The sequence below is a fragment of the Herpailurus yagouaroundi genome, unplaced genomic scaffold (assembly GCF_014898765.1).
Source record: "Herpailurus yagouaroundi ecotype Mexico unplaced genomic scaffold, PumYag 203, whole genome shotgun sequence".
NCBI classification, from domain to species: Eukaryota; Metazoa; Chordata; class Mammalia; order Carnivora; family Felidae; genus Herpailurus; species Herpailurus yagouaroundi.
This window is the reverse complement of record NW_024412434.1, coordinates 6,785,235-6,802,432: the sequence shown is the minus strand read 5'-3', so window position 1 is coordinate 6,802,432 and position 17,198 is coordinate 6,785,235. Positions and strand designations below refer to the sequence as shown.

At 45.2% G+C, this 17,198-nt stretch overlaps 1 protein-coding gene across 2 annotated transcripts in view; it reads left to right on the top strand.

The window, feature by feature from the left end:
* JCAD (junctional cadherin 5 associated) overlaps window positions 1-17,198 on the top strand; it is an 81,754-nt gene that overhangs the window by 22,891 nt on the left and 41,665 nt on the right. For both annotated transcript variants that reach the window (XM_040451078.1, XM_040451077.1), the window contains exon 2: window positions 1,961-2,044. The gene's annotated coding sequence lies outside the window, so the exon portion shown is untranslated. The remainder of the gene's footprint in view (window positions 1-1,960; window positions 2,045-17,198) is intronic.

Below are 17,198 nucleotides of genomic sequence, written 5' to 3'. Positions count from 1 at the left end.
ACTATAAGAGAGAAAACATTTCTACAAATGGGGACAGGAAAACTATGCATTTCTGGAGACCCCTGGAAATGTGCACCTGGAATTGGGCTGGAATCACCTGCATCATCTTTTAAAACACATATTGAATTAATTTTCAGACCATTTGATCAAAAGCCTTTTTTTTTTTTGCATTTTGTGACATTCCTTAAGAGCAAATTGTCATAGTCGTCCCATAGCAAAATTTTTACAAAAGAATCCGTATCCTAAGGGATTAGAGTAAGTGAGAGCTTTTCTTAGCAGTACCTGAGAACTGACTCTATTTTTCATCCTTCAGGAAGCTGCATTTGACAGCTAATGGATCTGTTTTGTTCTAAAACTACCATCTGCTCATGGAACTTTTAAAGGTTTCTATCATCACCATTATGTGTGAGATGTATAAATATATATATTCAGAATTATTCGTTTCTAAGAAAAAGGCAAAAACACGATTACACTTTGACTTCAAAGGTGTAACATTTAAAACAAATGTGGCCACGTGGAAATTGTAGCAAATAAATTTGATACATCCGCCAAATCCTCGCCATGCACACATATGATATCCCTGAAAACTAAAAGAACATTTTGTTGCAACAGAATTGCAGGCAACGCTTGAGGTGATATTACTAGATAGAGCTTGCGAACAAGGGTCTGCTGATTCCAGGAGCTGCTACACAGCGGCCGTGTGCCATCTTTTCAGGGATGTGCTTCTGTGATACTGGTCTCTTTTCTAGTTAGAGGAACACTGGTACTACCATGGTACCTGCTGGCATTTGAATCCCAGGGTCTGGTTCAACTCCATGCCTTAACCTACCCAACTTGTTTGTCTACCTTTTCTTCAACCCCATGATCCAACTACATCCCTGATAATGGCAATGCTAGTTCAAACTGGGTTTTTGTCATCTTAAGCCAAAAAAAGATGCCTGACTGATGTATAAAATGTCAAAATAAGGGTGTCTGGTTCAGTCGGTTGAGCATCCGACTTTGGCTCGGGTCATGATCTCGCTGTTCGTGAGTTCGATCCCTGCCTTCACCTGGGGAACTATGGGTGGTCGGCAGTAAGAAGGTTTGGGCCGCAGCGAGGATACATTCTATTGTTCTTCAGGGAAGTTGGATTACGAACAATGCGTGATACAACTTTAAAGCAGGACTGCACTTGTGAAAAGAGAATTTGTTTTCCTCTTTCCGTAAGCCTACAGAGTCCTGTCTCGTGGGAGAGGAGCTTAGGGAAACAGCTGGGCAACAGACGCCACAGACAAGAAGATATGGGCTGAGCCAGAGGAGAGAGTTAAAGGAAAGCCTCAGTGTGTGCAGACCTGGGCATTGCTGCTGGAATTGTAATCGAAGGGGGCCCACAGGGCGATGATGATGGGGAGCATTCCAGAAGAAGCCTTGGCCTGTAGAAAGGCAGAGAGGAGAGTGGGCCTAGCACAGTGGACTGAGGGTGGTCAGAGGTGGGGCCGTCCTACCCAGGAGAGAGGGTTGATAAACCAGGAAGCATTGGATTAGGAATTTAATATAGGAAGCGGGTGATGTAGGATTTGAATTCGACAGAGGCTTTACCACAGGTTCACAAACGGGAGTAGGGTGATGATCGGCATTCGATTTATGTCAGATTGTTCTCCAAGCTTTATGTGGGAAATCCGAGGGAGTAGAAGAAGGTCAATGGCAAAGCCCCAGACAGCACATTGTTGACGAAAGGGACAGGTCCAAAGGACACAAAGTGGTGACTGTCTGTTAGGGAAGAAGAGGTGAGGAGGGAGGGGCTGAAGAGGATTCCAAGCTTCCAGCCCCAGGAACTGACTGGAGGGCACCATTTGAAGTGGAAGGAGAAGGAGAAACAACACTGGATCTTCAAGAAGACAGAAGTGATGCTTAGAAACTTGGTGGTTCTTCCAAGATGAGAATTCCAAAAAGAAAACAAGATTTTTTTTTTTTCACTCAGTGACAATTAGATGGAACCACTGGACAGTAAGAGGATCAGTTTGATCTGGACTCATTCCAAAGACATCTCAACTCCTCAACACAGGTAACTCATTAAGGGAACCCTCCTATAGATTTTATTTACTTTCAAGAGATTTGTATGGATATTATTTTTACTCTTGTTCATTCTTCAGGACAGGGATGTTTGAAAAATTAAACAAATGATGAATAATAATTGGGAATAATTGTGCAAGTAAGACCTGAGCTAAATTCTTTCTATAACATATTCTCATAATCTCAAGAAACCGTTCCAAGTTTTAGGCAGGGGAGACAAATGTGAAGTCCTAGTGTTTGGTTTTCATAAGTGCAGAGTTAATTATGAGCATAGGTGTGATACTCCAGAAACCCTCCTGCCCACTGCCCTCAAGTGTTTGAATGGGAGCAGCCATGTTGTGTATCATTTGACCTAGCCCTCCAGCGCCCAAACCCCTATCCCCATCACAGCCAATGGGAACCAGGTCAATGAGCCGACACAAGGTCAGCCAAATCCATGGCCAGAAATCCAGAAGGTTTGGAAAAACAAAACAAAACAAAACAAAACAAAACAAAACAAAACAAACACTCCACCCAGAGATGATGGTGATTAAGTAAATCAATCAGATTGTTTCTCTTGGTAATTTCCCTCTTTAGAAACTCAAAGAGCCCCACCTAGAACAGTAATATCTCCCTCACTCTAAAGTTCACGTGTACCTTTCTGTTTGCTGCCGGTGAGCCAGAAGCTCCTATACTTACTTGACCTAGTAAAGAAGTCAGATCCCTAGACCAGCATCACCAGCACTTTCACTGGTGTTGAATGGAGGAGCCTCACCAGAGCCTGACAACTAGAGCCCGGAGCCAGATTTGAGGAGCTCTTACCACCCTCTCCACCACACCCAATACAGTTGCCAGCTTCAGGGGCATGTCAAAGAGATGACCAGGACATCTCACCACCCATTACCAAGGTGTATTTAAGAGCACTGGCCACACCCTTTCTCTCCTGGGTGTTCTCCCATCGGTCCCCCATCAGGGGTGTGCCGTCGTCCTGAGGGTCACCAAGGAGAAAGGCTCTGATATATCTAGTTCAAAAGAGGAATGCACGATTGTCCTGTGGCCTTTTTATGTAGGAGTATAAAGGGGCCTGCTGCCATCGGCCAATCACCTGAGAAGCAACTTCTCTGACTGATCGGTCCACATACAGCTCTTTCCAATTATCACAGGTATAATTTATGGGTCTTGCTGTCGGGTCAGAGCAATCAGCTTTTCCCTCAAAAAGCAGAAAACCCTGAATGGTCACCATTTGTCTAGCTTTTCAGCCATTAGAGAATCTATTTCAACTATCTTCACAGGCTTGATGGGTGATTTGCCTGGTTTGCACTAAATGGCAGGTCTCTGAAGCCGTGGTATTAAAAAAAGAAACCCTTCATCCAGCCCACTGGGATTGCAAAGTGTCTTTCCTGATTCAGATGTTTGCCTTTCTACAATTGCAATCAGTCTCTGTGTGCTATGTGGTTGTGACAGTTACACGATGGAATCCCTGCCGAGCTGCTCTGAGATTTGTCAGGAAACAGGCTGCACACAGACACTATTTCGTTGACCAGGGCGAGCTTCTGAAATTTCAAAGGACAAGCCATACCTGTCTCAGTGACCAAATTATTAAGAGTATGGAATGCAAATGAAAACCCCAATGAGATACTGCTCTGCACCCATTACGGTGGCTATTTTAAAAAAAGAAAATAAAAAATAACAAGTGTTGGCAATGGTAGCGGGAAATTGGAACCCCCGCTTATTGCCGGTGGGGTTGTGAAATGGTTCAGCCAATGTGGAAAATAGTTTGGGAGTTCCTCAGAAAGTTAAACATAGAGTTACCGTGCAATCTGTAGCTCCGCCCATAGGTACATACTGAAAAAAAAAATTGAAAGCAGGGACTCAGACAGCTATTTCTATTTTTTTTTAATGTTTACTTATTTTTGAGAGAGAGACAGATCATGAGTGGGGGAGGGGCAGAGAGAGGCAGAAACACAGAATCCAAAGCAGGCTCTAGGCTCCAAGCTGTCAGCACAGAGCGAGACATGGGGCTCGAACCCACGAGCTGTAAGATCATGACCGGAGCCGAAGTCCACCGCTCGACCAACTGAGCCACCCAGACAGCTATTTCTGCACCAGTGTTCCCAGCAGCCTTATTCACAACCGTTAAAAGGTGGGACAACCCACGTCCACTGAGAGATGAGTGGTAGTCTCAACACCCAGTGGACTATTGTTCAGCCTTAAAAAGGAATGAAATTCTGGCACATGCTCCAACGTGGAATCTTGAAAACTTTATGGGAAGTGACGTGAGCCAGTCACAGAATGGGGAGTGTTAATAGGAGTCCACTTCTGTGAAGCACCTAGAATAGGTACATTTAAAGACAGAACATATGGGGCGCCTGGGTGGCGCAGTGGGTAGAGCGTCCGACTTCAGCCAGGTCAGGCTCTCGCGGTCCGTGAGTTCGAGCCCCGCGTCGGGCTCTGGGCGGATGGCTCGGAGCCTGGAGCCTGTTTCCGATGCTGTGTCTCCCTCTCTCTCTGCCCCTCCCCCGTTCACGCTCTGTCTCTCTCTGTCCCCCCAAAAAATAAACGTTGAAAAAAAAAATAAAGACAGAACATAGAATAAGAGGGTATCAGACGCTGAATGGGATGATGAGTGGGGACTTACTGTTTAATAGGTATAGGGTTCGGGATGACAAAGACGCTTTGGAAATGGACAGCGGTGGTGGCTGTGTACCATTGTGAATGTACTTAATGCTATTGAATTATAACGCTTAACAATGGATAACACGGTGAAAAGAAAGGTACGTGTCTTCTGTTCAATTCCCTGCTGAGGGCAGCCCGATTCCATACACCATCTTCTGCTCAGGGTTTGTGAAAGAAGCCACACCCCGGGTGTCGCCTTGTCACAGAGAAGACTAGAAGCTCTGACTCTGGGAGGCAGGTTTCACTGGACAATTCCGGCTGGCTTGCAGCCGCCTTGTTAATATTCTCCACAATTCCAAATGTCTTCTCAGATTTTTTCAAGTTCAATCAAATACATGTCCGTGTATTTGCCTGCCTTTCTGGGCAAGCAAGTTCTGCTGGGGAATGTGCCTTCCCCTCTCCCTGAGAAACCCTTTTAACATGAATAAAACATGGGCCTGAGCAATTCAGCCTTCCCAGCTGGTTCTCACCAGCTTAGAGTATGTCTTTTGTTCCCTTCTACCCTTGACAAGCATGATGGCTTTGCTCTCATGCTGACTTCTATTACTGTGAAGTTGAGGATAACAGGCCTTCCCTCGGTCCCTTCTAATACAGACTCTGGTCATTCACAATGCCATGCTGCCCAGGACCACACGTGTGTCCTTATATTGTCCTACCTGCACACAGATAGCCCTTCACAATTGCACTGCAAAATTCGAGAAGGGAGAGCCAGACAGCCCTGGGATGTATCCCCTCAGGGATGAACGTGAACAGGGAAACGTGAACCCCTGTTTCCACATCTGGCTGCATGAGATCCACAGTCTCAGAGGATGATGCTTTGAAACTCAGCTCAGGCTGTGGCTTCCGCAATCAACAAACACCTGTACAGTGTAGCTCTTTTGACTGAATCAAGGCATTGGCATTCTATCTCTAGAAAGAAGGAACTCTTGTCAGATTTCTGGGTAGGCACCCAGTGCTCCAAAAGTCCTGTGTGAACTATATTTATAAATTGGAAGTGAAACCACGTATGCCCCAGGAAGCATCAGGCTAACTCCATTTGTCATCTCGGTCGAGAAGATTCAGAACAAATGGCAGTGCTTGGGACAAAGTGTTATAATGAGGATACAGTGGTGGCAGCCTGTGGAGAACAGAGCACACACATGGGCATGACAGCTTCGTTGCTTTTTACCCCAGTTCTTCCAAGGGACTTGCTTCCCCCCGAGCACGCGTTAGTAAAGCAAAACACAACTGCCCCGATTTTTGACTACCTTCCCCCACCTCCTACCCACTTCCGATTTTTCCACTGGGCTGCTCCATAATCTGATGGCATGATTCTGACAGGCTGGCATCTGTCAGTGCTTGGTGTTTGGCATTTCTGACGTGACACTGGCTTCATTTTATGCGAGGGTTTTCTTCCAATCTAGAATGAATATAAGTTCCTGGAGGGGGTTAGGCGTACCGCTTAGCTTCAAAAATCCAACAAAGTCGTAGCAAGCCTTGGGTACTCTGTCTCCTCGGCTGGCCATCAGCTCAATTATTACATAGAAACTACCCAGTGTCATCGGTACTGACAGGAATGTGAAATCAATTAGGCCATTCCAGGGAGTTGAGACAAAGCTGTGTGAAATGACACCGGACTAACAGGTCTAATGAGAAGAGCATGTTGTTCCTCAAGAATCCTACTAAAAACATATTGAAGGCAACACGTAACAGAGTCTGTCACATGTGGGCTTTTTTCATAGCATTACATTAGGTCCTCCATTTCCAAAGCACATTTATTTCCTTCAGAGATTAGGACAACCCTAACCCATTCCATTCTGGATTCCAAGACCTTTCTCCCCAGGGAAGAATATGGTGGTGCCTCGAAGTCTACACAGAGTTCCCGTTTGTGCAGCCAGAATTTGAATAAAGTCATTAGAGCCTTTAAGAGCTAGTTTGAGGTGAGAAATGGAAAGGAGTGGGGCAGGGGGCGGGGGGAGGGTCTGTCTTCCAAGCAAGTTTTTGCTTTGCTTCACATATGAGAAGCATCATGTGTTGGGATGTGATGGATACAGTAAAGGGAATGGTCGGCATGCCGTGGGTAACACATGCTCTATGACCTTCCTCCTCCACAACCCTGCTCAGAGGATTCCAACACCCCTTTTGGATTCCTCATCCACGTGGGGATCGCTGGCAGCTGGAGGTGAGCACACAGCTGCAGATATTGTCTTTCCCTGGCAACCGTTGCCGTGGGTTGTTTGGGCAGATGCAGAGCCATATACACACCAGAGCTACCCCTGCCATGACCCACTCATACATGAAGAGAAAGATTGTCCACCTGGGAATGTAGGAAAAGCCAGGCGCCGATAGCCAGGCTGACTCCTCTGGATATTTAGGCTGGAGAATTTGGCCCCAGATACATCAGAGTATTTCATCTTGAAATCACTGGAAGTTTCAGTGGGCTTATAATATGGTTGCCTTACTTCCACCTTGGCCGGTTGCCTGCTTGGCGCCCTCCCGTTCAATTTGGAAGAAAGGGGTGAAAGGCGGTGAAGTAATGTCCCAGCCACAGGTACGACATGTGTTAATATCCAAAGGAAGAGTCATGTACATGTATCCCGCTCGTGTAGGCTTCAGAGGATATACTTGGTTTAGTATCAAATGGCTATTTTGTCCACAGTATTTTTGTCAAGATTTCTAACACATTTATTCATCCTCTCGTCACTGGGCCAAAACTGGTCTTCTAAATCCTGAAAGCTAGTTCTTTTACTGCCCTATACACACTTACACACACACACAGAGCCATATGCTCAGATTAAGCTCGGAGACTTCACATTTTACATTAAGTAAGAGTCCTTTTATTAAAGTGTTCTCTTGGAATCCTGTGATATCTGGGCTCCCTGGAAAAATGAAGGTACTCTAAATATCCTGCTTTACACACTATCTTAACTAAATTCTTTATGATATTTCAATAGCTTTAAGGACTTCTTTTTTTTATAGAAGTTTATTTATTTATTTTGAGAGAGAGAGAGGGAGCACGCAAGCAGCAGATGGGCAGACAGAGAGGGAGACAGAGAATGCTAGGAAGGCTCCGTGCTGTCAGCACAGAGCCTAACCTCGGGGTTCAATCTTACGAACTGTGAGATCATGACCCGAGCCAAAATCAAGAGTCAGGTGCTTAACGGGCTGAGCCAGCCAGGCACCCCACTTTGAGGACGTCTAACCTTAAAATACACATGCTCTCTGCAATACCACTTTCTCGTCTGGAGAGAAGGGAGGAAGGAAAGAAATACCAATCTGGCTTTCCATCCAAAAGGCTAAGTGGAACAGTCTTTCTTAAAATTTGTTAATCATCTAGTATCTCTGTAACATTTTTCCTATAAAAAGCAAATGAATTTAGAAATAGTTTCCTCCCTTGGCTCTCAACAAATGAAGGAGCTGTGCTCATAAGTTATATTTAGTGGCCAGAAACTGACGATACTAATAGCTGTCATTTGCAGAGTGCTACGATGTGCCAGGTGCTCTGTGTTTCTCTCATTCATTCTCCTGTGAACCCGATGAAGAGGGCAGCATGAGACCAGCTAACATTTATGGAACGTTGACTCTGTACTGAGGACGCTCACTAAATACCTCATTTAATCCTCATAGCAAGACCGTGCTCTGTATCGCATAAAGAAACTGAGGCTCAGAGAACTGATTTCCCTAAAGGTGCACAATTCATAAACAGCAACATGTGCATCCAACCCAAGTCTGTCTGACTCTGGAGCCCAAGTATTTCCTCCTTCAGGTTTTGGTACCTCCTGACAAGCAGGGGAATTGGGAGGCACCTTTACTGGGAATGCATTCAGCTCCCCCAGGGGGGCAGCCGGTCCTTTTGCAGTTAATGAGACCTACAGAGCCGGCCAAGAGGTGGTACCGGATGACTGTGAGTAGTAGCAGGTTAATATCAGGCTAGGTCACAAGCTGTGGCTCGCAAACTTTGGTGCTCATTAGAATCAGGGAACTTGTTTTAAGGCAGGTTTCTGGGCCCCGCCTCTATGTTCCTGGCCAATGACAGCTAACCACCTGTTCTTTTCCAAACAGCCCATAACTTCACCAATTCATACTTCAACAGATTCGGACGATGACATTTCCGAGCTTAGTGGTTTGTGTTGTGAATGGCAGTCGTCATCAGGTATCTGGCCATTAAGAAACTCACAATCTGGGGTGATGAAGGAGGCCTTCGTGCACATAGGAAGGCTGCAGAAGGCACGCACTTATTTGGAGATGTTAGTAGAAATAGTGTCTGCCATAGCAAGGAGTACAAAACATAGCACGTAACCTGGAAAATGGGAGTGTTAAATAAATAGACGTAACTCAGCAGCGGGAGTTAGCTGTGAACTTGAAGAGGTTTCATGGCACCCGCCTTTCTGCGAAAGAAGAGAGCATTCTGTCTTCCCAAAGCAAAGATATATTGGTGTCTGTGGGGATCCTTCTTACTGTCTTTATATTAGCGTTTCAAATCTGCCTCTAAGAATATCTACCTGTCTTCTAACTTTTTAAAATATTCTTTTAAAATTTTGTTATTTACTTTTAGAGAGAGAGGGCCAGAGAGAATCCCAAGCAGGCTCTGCACCATCAGCACAGAGCCTGATGTGGGGCTCGAACTCACAAACCGTGAGATCATGACCTGAGCCAAAATCAAGCGTCGGCCACTCAACCAACTGAGCCACCCAGGTGCCCCTGTCTTTTAACATTTAAATACATTCCTTTAAACGTAGTTATGAAGACCCTACGATTTTACATCAAATGACTGAAAATCAGACTTACCAACCTGCAACCACTTCAACATTATTTTGTCCTCACGCTCTTTGGTCTGCCAACATTCCCATTACCCCCCGTGTTAGTGCCCTGTTCATACTACGGTTCATTAGGACAGCTGGATAGATAGATAGATAGATAGGTAGATAAATAAATAAATAAATAAATAAATAAATAAATAAAACGGAACAATTTACTGAGGGGTAGCCGTGAAGAATTCATAACTAGGAATGTTCTTCTACATTTTAAATGAATCCTTCGACATACAAAATCCATCATAACCTCGTAAGTAGGCGTGCCTACTGGTAAACAGGTGGCCCCCGATAAAATAAGCAGGTGGCCCTTGACCACGGATAAGGCAGTGCTCTCTGGAAAGGATAGTCGTTGTGTTTATGAATATCATCTGTTCCAAGAATGTATAATATTATAGCTCCAGTGTATGCTGTATAGAGAAGGGGGGAGAATAGGACTGGATTTAATATTACATCTGTGACTGGTTAGTTATGGTAACCTTCAGGTATTTGGTGGTTTCAGCTAAAGGTCTGATGCACATTCCAGGCATCAAGAACTATAGGGAAGACTATAAAAATGTTTAGACAAAGAATGAATACATTCACTAGTTTGAGAAAACTAGAAAGTACATGCAGTTCCTGCCGTCTTGAGAAAGGCACTCAGTTCGGCCTCTCACCAAGAAAATGTGCTCCTGGTCCCCATGCAGGAGAGGCCCCAGTGATGGCACTTGCAGGAATGGAGAGTCTTGCGGGGCCTTATCAGCAAAGACTGGGGAACAATGAACCCGGTTATCAGGGGAGGGTGGGTTACAAAAGAAACACGGCAGTAACCATTCTGGAACTTGCTAACCAATGTTCTAGCCAAATGAGACGCTGGGCTACTTTTTAACTACTGTTGCTGTAAGGCTGGCTTCCGTCAATTTATTTTCTTTTCCCTGAATTCTGTTTCATGTCTGTTTGTTGCCTTCCTACAAACTACTGATTATTCCCTTTGCCCTCTCTTATTTGCATGTTGTATATTGCCTGCTTTTAGAAAATTTAATTTCTGTTGGATTACACCAAAGACACAAACAGCATGCAATCTGCCTGATCTCTATGTCACCCAGGTACTTGAAAGGCTCATCAACAGAGTTTGAGGAGAGTAAAGCTCTTTTGAAGACAGAACACGGAAAAAGCAAAAGGAAAACTCCAAACAGATTTAACACAGACAGAAATAATTCAAGAAAACCTAGCCCTTTTCTCAAAGTGCTGGCTAGCCGTTTCTCCTGTGGTAACCCTTAGCCCTCACCTAAGTGCTCTGACCCCATTCGTATGGCGAGGACTTACAACTTTGTATTTGCACAGCGTGAGTTTAAATGATCACTCTTCATTTCCGAGGTACTCACCAACTCAATTCAACAGATAGCTGTTTCATCTAGCTGCCAAAGGTATGGTTCTCAGTTGTGGTAAACAGCGGGACTGATTTCTACCTGGGTCTTAATCTATAAAGGTGACTGAGTCACAACCTGAAGATGTAAGTACCATTGGAAGAAAAGTTCCCGGGCACCTAGGTGGCTCAGTCGGTTGAGCATCTGACTTCGGCTCAGGTCATGATCTGTGGTTCGTGAGTTCAAGCCCTGCATTGGGCTCTCTGCTGTCAGCTCCAGAGCCTACTTTGGGTCCTCTGTCTCCCTCTGTCTCTGACCAACCTCCCCCCACCCCCACCACTCACACGCATGCTCTCTCAAAACAAATGAAAGAAAAGTTTCAAGTCACTCACTGCTCCCCTAGAAACAGGCATGGCACGCCATGCTGGACCACAGGGGAAAGCACCAGGGTCCATCAGGAGGCAGAAAGAAGCAAGAGAAAAGCACAGACCACAGCCTTTACTGAGGTCTCTGTGCAAAAGGCAAGGCAGGGCTGGGGAATCAGCGGAGGGTCCGCTGGTTTGAATAACTCTAGTAGATTTTGAGGCAGGTGGAGAGGAAAGGGGCTGCCTGGGACGATTAGGTCAGGGAAGACACTGACTTGGTGTGTGACAGGTAGATAAGGAGGTGGTTTAGAGGATGGGCTCTACATCACCAGGGGGTTACAAACAACCATGGCCATCAGGTTGGCCCTGTACTGTGATTGATAGATGCCAAATAGACAAGCAGAAGGGTGAAGAAAACACGGTTAGAATGTGGATGATCCTAGTGGAAGGGGACAATCCCTTCCACTAGGAACTCAGTAACTAGTAAACACATGGGTTGATGAAGCAAATGCAAGGCATGCCACGATCAATGCTGTACCAAGAGCTTAAACAAGATGCTAGAGAAGTTTCACAGAGGCGAACAAGCAAGCTTGTTCAAGCAAGACATAGAAAGCTTTCTTATATGGGAGATTTCCGATATCTTCAACACTCAACTAGGAGCACTTCTTCAAAATCAGAGCACCCTGGTAACAAACGCTGCCCTTATGTACGTGAAAGACAACAAGTCAAGACCTAGCAAGTACCTGGCACATAAGAAATATTAAATGAGGGCGCCTGGGTGGCTCAGTCAGGTTTAGCATCCAACTCTTGATTTCGGCTCAGGTCATGATCTTGCTGTTTGTGACTTCGAGGCACGTGTCGGGCTCTGTGCTGACGGTGCTTGGGATTCTCTCTCTCCCTCTCTCTCTGCCCTCCTGCACGCTCTTGCGTGTGCTCTCTCACTCTCAAATTAAACAAATAAACTAAAAAAAAAAAAAAGAAAAGAAAAGAAACATTAAATGAAAGGTAGTTCACACTTCTCCCCCCCAAGTCGGTGTCCTTTTTGTGTTGCTAGCCATTGCCAACTTAATAAGAGGCCAATATGTCATTCTCTCCCCCAATGGAAGCATTGCATTTTTTTTCAATGAATGTTGGTAACCAACTTGTATCCTTTGTGTTCACATAGTTCCCATTTTTTAATAAGAAGTCGTATGTTTTTTTTTTTAATGTTTATTTATTTTTGAGAGAGAGACAGCATGAGTGGGGGAGGAGCAGAGAGAGAGAGAGGGAGACACAGAATCCGAAGCAGGCTCCAGGCTCTGAGCTGTCAGCACAGAGCCTGACGCGGGGCTTGAGATCAGGGACCATGAGATCCTGACCTGAGCCGAAGTGGGACGCTTAACCGACTGAGCCACCCAGGCGCCCCAAGAAGTTGTATGGGTTAAAGAAAATGCTAGAGTTGTTTTTAGTTGATCCCTGATTAGCTGGTATGTGATGGCAAGAGAGGTGGCTCAGGGCTGCCCATGTCTGGACCACTCTGTTGTCGGCCACATCACTGTCTTTTTGAAGTCACGTGTGCATCTCCTTTCTACCAGTGGGATCCCAGCCAGCCACTGTCACTCCCTGGAGGACAGGAAAACAAGGTTTCCTTAATGAATCTGGGAAAGAATCGCAGACTGCAGGCAGGGGGATGCTTGGAATGTTCTGTCAACCACTAGTAAACAGAACCCTTTGCTAGGGTGGCAACAGGGCTTCGGAGAGAGGCAGAGCTAGGCTGTTTCCCATTAATGTGTAGCCTCATGGAGGAAAAAAGCCAACAAAGAGATAGCAAATGATTAAAAATGATTTTTCTTATGCAATAACCATGCAGATTCATTCTCCTTAGAGTGAAGGTATATGATTAAAAATATTTGTTATTCTTCTCTTAGTCCCCAGGATTGTCAATTTTCTGTCTGGGTTGATGCCAAATCTTCTAAGTCAACAGTTAACAAACAGCTATTGCATTTTATTCACAGGGGGCATCGCTGTACCATTCCTCACCATCATACAATGATGTTGATGACTACTGTATTTTGGTTTTTTTTTTTAATTTTTTAAATGTTTTTATTTATTTTTGAAGGAGAGAGAGACAGAGCATGAGCCAGGGAGGAGCAGAGAGAGAGGGAGACATAGAATTTGAAGCAGTCTCTAGGCTCTGAGCTGCCAGTACAGAGCCCGACGCGGGGCTCGAACTCACGAACCGTGAGATCATGACCTGAGCCGTGCCTATCATTCTGTTAGGTTTTGACACACTCTTTCTATTTCTTGTGCTCTATTCTTGCTTCTCAAATTTTATTTGTGTAAGAATCATCTGGACCTTTACTGGACATTCACTTTAAGAGTACAGATTCCTGGGTCCCAACTGCGGTAATTAGAAATTCTGATTGTGTCCGACGTGGATGAGGACCAGATATTCGGCTTCCAGTCAAACCCAACATTAATCTGAAATTAGGTGGTCCATGGAACGCAGTTTGAGAAACAGATTTCCAGTTTAGGGCTAAAAATAATTATGCAGAATAGCCTCTGAATTAATATAGACCATGTCAGTATCTAAAAAAAAATATAAGGTTTATTAGCACTTGTTGACATAAAACCTTTTGTAGTTTTTGTATAATACTTATTGTCTGACTTTTAGTACAAGCCAACGAGAAGGATTCAAGATTTTATCAAGGACATTAATCTTTAAAAAATGAGAACTGGTAGTGTTTTTCAAACTCAGAAAAACATCAAAGAATATCTAAGTCAACGAAAGGAAACCGTATATTAGGTCATCACAAAAGAGCCCTAAAGCAAGGAGGAAAGAGGGTTATTCTAGGTCCTTGAAAAGGCAAGGAGTTAAAGAAACAAGGGTTTTTTTTTTTTTTTTTTTCGTTTTTTTTTTCTTAAGAGGCCATTAAGCATTCTTTCTCTGGTCATCGCACATCTGCCCTGATGACTCAATAATCCAAGTTCCTTCCTGAGTCTGTGAAATCCCTTCTCCAGGACTCAGAGAAAGGCGGAGACATTTGGGCACCCGGGGCTGGAATCTGGCTCACGTTCCCTAGCCGGTGCTGGGTTTCTAACAGCATCACGCTCAAAGTTGTTTTCAATCATATTTTATATCACATATCCCATAAGCAGCAGATAGATATTTTTGTCCTGCGCTTAAACCTCCCCGAATCAAGTAGGTAGGAACAAGTGACTGAAGTTGCACAGAAGTGGGGTGGGTGGCAATGAGGAGAAGGAACGTGACTCTTCTTACAGTCAAAATAAAACTTACACAGGTGGTTTCTGAGCGACAAAATCCCGACTTACGAAGAAATTTCCTTTCCTCTAAAATCATAACCGCCAACATATGCATACATGCGTATGTACAGCTGGCTTCTCACATATCCTGTCCACCACCTCGTGTCTATGCCCCTGTCACCAGTGTGGCAAATTGCCCAACGGATGGACCTCAAACTTTCATCCTCATCTGGGGAAGCACCACCCTCCCCTTTGTAACTCAGACAACTACCTACTCGTACTCATGTATCTTTTCAACCTTTCCTCCTTCTTCATTTTTCTATTTTCAAATCTTTTGAAAAAATCTCCACCCTTCTCCTCGCTCTCCAGCCCCTCCACCACCTTCTATCCTCATGTTTTCATTTGCTTGTTCATTTGAAATGGCCTTAGTCATGGTTGGGAAGCAATAGAACAGGGCTGGTGACACATCAGTGCTGGAGAAAGAGGGAAGCAAAACATCTTGAAATGAGGTTGTCATGATAAAGAGCCAGTGCTCAGAAACCACAAAAATCTTTGAAATTGCACCGTCATCTTCTTCAGAATCTACAGTATCTCAATCTCATTACCTTCCTCTAATGAAATCTGCCTTTACCAACCTTTCTGCTGAGACACAATTTCTTATTAAACTTTATTTAGGTATGTTTAGCCTAGTTGCTGGTATTGCTTCCGTGTTTTCTCTACTGCAACTATATAGCATCTCAGTGACATTATCAAACTTCTGCGGGGGTGACCCAGAAACCCAACAATATAACATTGTTCTAATCAGTTTTCGGGCTGATAAATGATCTCGCAGGAATATTGAGCTCCATATGTGTCTGCATAGTGCTGGGCACGTATAGGCATTCCACAAGAAGAAGAAGAAGTTATTTCATTGATTTGACAAATTGAGGACAAATGGGAATTGTATGTCACTGAAGCACTCTGTCCCTGAAAGATGTGTTTATGGCAAGAAGCAATGTCACCACTGTGTATGATTACGATTTTCCAGAAAAGCCGCTGCGATTCATTGTCTTTTTTTCTCATCTTAACTCCTCCAGCCTGGAGATGATACCCTTTGCCTCTGCCTAGACACAACCCACCTGTCCTCCAGGGTGCCCTCCCAGAATGCCTCCCCTGCCGGCTCCAGCCCACAGAACTTTCCATGGTAGGGGCTGCCACTTTCTACATTTTCACTATGTGCCAGGACTATGCTGAGTGCTCAAAAGGCCTTACTTACCTCCTTCAATTCTCATTTCCTAGGAGGTGAACACTGTCATTATCCCCATTTTGTTAGAGAGGAAACTGAAGTGGACAGAAGTAAAGTAACACATCTAGAAAGTGGCAGAAGTACCCCAAATCAGGATCCACACCTTCTTCCTTGAGCACCTGATCACGCTGCCCTGTCTGCACCGTCTCCCCGGTATGCTTGATGTGCGGTAGATAACGCACACACACACACAGCATCGGATTTGATTGTTTCTCTTTTCCAGTGTGTTTAGCTCTTTTGCTCTCTTGGCCTATACACTCTTCCATAGTCAGCGTTAAGGGCAAGGGTCTTTGGTCTGATTCTGCAACTTCTGTGTGCCTCCCTGAGCCCCAGTCCCGGTAGTGAGGATCAAAAGAAAACAATCCTCGGACCGGGGTTGCCCATGGTGACAGTGCAAACAGCTTCATGTGTTAATGCTGTTCTGACACTAAATCCACGGTGTGGCTAAGAGGTTTCCTAAAAATTCTGCAGGGATTCCAGTCTGCTCTGCCATCCGTGTTTGCCCCTTGGACTTGACTTAGCCAACACCCTCTCTCTCTCTCCAACTCATCAGCAAGCTTGAACGCTTCATGTCTTTTCTCTATTCTCCAAAGTACAAGGACTTTTGCCCCCGAGTGGACCTGGCAGTGGTCTAATCACTGCTGCCAGGGAAACGTGGAGTGGGCTACGAATAATTGTTCATTCTGCTCTGAACTCTCCCTCTGACCTCCTCCTTACTCTTGCCTTTAGGCAAATCCTACTCCTAGCCTCAGTTTCCTCATCTATCACAAGAGAGGATAAACTAACTGGCCTCTAAGTCTCCAGCCTATAGCTAAGGCTCTTAGAGGTCTTTTTTTAAACGAGGAAATCCCAAGCACTAAGCTGTTGTCCCCGGCATTATTTACTGCTCCTCACACCTTCCATGATTGTGTTTTTCTGAAAGTGCGTGTGTATGGGTGTTTGTGTGTGTCTGTGTTGTATGTGTGTCTTTGTGTAAGTGTGAGTGTGTATATGTGTGTGGGTTTGCCTGTGACCGAACGAGGGTGTTTGTATGCATCCGTGTGTGACTGCATATGGGTGTGTTTATATGCATCTTTGCGTAATTATATATAAGTGTGTGCATCTGTATATGAATATTTTTGTTTTGTATGTGTGTGTGTGTGTGTGTGTGTGTGTGTGTGTGTGTACATTCGCACAGTGTTGAAGCCGCTCAAACCTAAGTGACAGGGAAAAAGAGAGAAGGTCCAGTCACCTGTACCTCTGGGGAGACCCACCCACGCAGGGCCCACCCGAGGCGGGTGAGCTAGGCTCCCTACTCGGGTGCCGCCCTCCCGCGGAGAGAGCCAGAGCCTGGAGGCCGCCTAGCGGGCGGGGCGGGGATATGGGCGGGGCGAAGCCGGGCGGTGGGCGGGGATGTGGGCGGGGCGAGGCCGGGCGGTGGGCGGAGATATAGGCGGGGCGAGGCCGGGCGGTGGGCGGAGAT